The sequence below is a fragment of the Hylobates moloch genome, unplaced genomic scaffold (genome assembly GCF_009828535.3).
Source record: "Hylobates moloch isolate HMO894 unplaced genomic scaffold, HMol_V3 SCAFFOLD_5, whole genome shotgun sequence".
NCBI classification, from domain to species: Eukaryota; Metazoa; Chordata; class Mammalia; order Primates; family Hylobatidae; genus Hylobates; species Hylobates moloch.
Window position 1 is genome coordinate 29,934,854 of NW_026652280.1, and position 2,747 is coordinate 29,937,600.

Here is a 2,747-nt window from a genome sequence, read left to right on the forward strand (position 1 = left end):
TGCCTCCCAGGTTCAAGCAATTTCCCTGCCTCAGCCTACCAAGTAGCTGGGACTACAGGCACATGCCACCACACCTGGCTAATTTTTGTGCGTGTATTTTAGTAGAGACGGGGTTTCACCATATTGGCCAGGATGGTCTCCATCTCCTGACCTCATGATCCACCTGCCTCGGCCTCCCAAAGTGCTGGGATTACAGGCATGCGCCACCGCGCCCGGCCAAGGCACTTTCAGGTGTTGTCTCCGTTGCCTTCACATGAACCCCAGTAGGGAGGCAGCCCCCGTTTACAGAAGAGCAGCCTGAAGCCCAGGCTCCATCAATCTGACCATCATAAAGCTCACAAGTCGCAAAGCTGGGATGAAAATCCAGGTCTTCTGACTTTCACACTGCCACACTGAATTCTTTGAGCCAGCCTCAGCCTCTCATGAGAAGATCACTCTGAATTTCTTGTCCCATGCTTTGTCCTGGCCCCTATGAGGAAAGGGGTCAGCTGAAGGCAGCTGTTCTATAAGCATGGGTAGGGATCCTGACAAGGTATTTCCTCTGAAAAAGCAAATGCGACCTTAGCAGCCAGTCTAGGGAGCTCCCCATTGAATAGAGACTTCCAAGGAAACGACGAGGTAGAAGCATCTGAAGTGCAATCGTGCACCTTCTGCTGATTCCCTCCCACAGAAAGGGCAGTGCTCAGGGAAGCTGAGGAAAGCAGGACTCGGCAGGGCAAACAGGAGTGGGGTCAAAACTGCCACAGCAGGTAGGAAGGCAGTTTAACAGATCGAAGGCTATGTTTCCCGGCAACCAGGGAGCCCAGGAGGACCTTTGGCTTCAGTCCAGGGTGTGTTGTTATCTGCTTGCCCAAGAGTGACTTGGAGGCCTTGAATGTGTCCCATGCCAGGCCCCAGGGGCACTCATTTCCATAGCCACAGCAGCAGCCCCAACTCACTTGGTCAACTCTCTTGGTCACTGCCTATTAGCCCTGCTGGCCTGTGGGTTACAGGGAGAGAGATGCAGGAGCCCCTCCACCTGGACCTCTGGCATCAGGCCTGCCAGAGCCATTCACGCCCACTACTGCACCAGCCAGCCCACTCCCACCCCCAGCCGAACCCCCAGCCGCCGCACCTGCCGGCAGAGGGGGGCACTAAGATCCCAAGAAGCTGTTCTTGCTGCTTGGCAGGAAGCTCAGCAGGAGTGAGGTTGTGTTCTCTGGGAGCCAGGAATAGCAGAGAACACAGATTGTGGACAAAGCAGTGACAGGAGAAGAGGAGAACCACAGAGGTTCTGGAAAAGCCCCAGAATCGGGCACCACTCACCTCTGACTGAGCACGCCAGTCCCAGCACCCCAGTCCCAGCTAAGAGGGTGCTCTTCGGGAGGGGTTAGCACAGGCCCTCTAATGCCCAGCCAGTCCCAGACCATGTTCGCTTCCTCAAAGGGCACTCATATCTGGGCCATGCTAAAAGGTCGTGGGTTTGTGCCCAGGAAGAGCACTTCCTTGGGGCCCTGGCAGCAGCGAGTCACAAAGTTGCGACGCGGCTCTTATACAATACTCCACGGGGTTGTGAATGATGCCTGCAGACTGCAAAAACTGCAGTTGGCTCAGCTCAGTATTGAGCCAAAGCTCCTCCTCCAGGAAGCCCTCAGCCAAGCCTTGAGGGCAGGGCGTGGGCTCTCTCCGGGCACCTGCTGGCTCATGGAGGGTCCCTAGTGAAAAATTCTGGGGCATGGCCATGCTTTTGTCACCTGGTCCAGCACTTCCTACTTTTTTTGGGTGGGGGCAATACATTCCCCATACCATTAGTGCACAATTCAGCAATTTTTAGTGTATTCCTGTGATTGTACAACTATTACCTTTATCTAGTTGCAGAAAATCTTCATCAGCCCCCGGAGAAACCCCATACCCATTAGCAGTCCCTCCCCTTCCCTCTTCCCCCAGCCCTGGCAGCCACTGATCCACCTTCTGTCTCTGTGGATTTGGCTGTCTATTCTGCACATCTTGTATAAATGCAGTCACGCAAAATGTGGCCTTTGTGTCTGGCTTATCGGGCTCAGTGTAACATTTTCCAGGCTCATCCATGAGCCTGTGAGCAGTACTCTTTCCTTTCTTATGGCTTTCTTGGAGCATGTAGCAGTACTTCTTTCCTTTCTTATGGCTGAACAGCATCCCACTGTACGGATAGCACACCTTTTGTTCATCCATTCATCACTGATGGACAATTGGTTTGTTTCTACTTTGGGCTTTTTTTTTTTTTTTTTTTTTACTGAGATGGAGTCTCGCTCTGTTGCCTGGGCTGGAGTGCAGTGGCACGATCTTGGCCCACTGCAACCTCCGCCCCCTGGATTCAAGCAATTCTCCTGCCTCAGCCTCCCAAGTAGCTGGGATTATAGGCACACGCCACCATGCCCTGCTAATTTTTTTTGTATTTTTAGTAGAGATGGGGTTTCACCCTGTTGGCCAGGCTGGTCTCAAGCTCCTGGCCTCATGATTCGCCTGCCTCGGTGTCCCAAAATGAGCCACTGTGCGTGAGCCACTGTGCCTGGCCCCGCAGTGCGCCATGATGAATAACGCTGCTGTGCATATTTGTGTACAGGTTTCTGTGTGCAAATATTTTCTCCCATTCAGTGTTTTGTCTTTCACTTTCTTATAATAGTGTCCTTTGAAACATGAAAGTTTTTAATTTCGATGATGCCCAGCTTATTTTTTCTTTCATCACTTGTGCTTTTGGTGTCACATCTAAGAAACCATTGCTTACTCCA

General features: G+C 52.3%; 1 pseudogene; it reads right to left on the reverse strand.

The window, feature by feature from the left end:
- Positions 1 to 335: 335 nt before the first annotated feature.
- On the reverse strand, positions 336 to 1,716 carry LOC116468083 (single-strand selective monofunctional uracil DNA glycosylase-like; annotated as a pseudogene).
- Between the last annotated feature and the right edge of the window lie 1,031 nt (positions 1,717 to 2,747).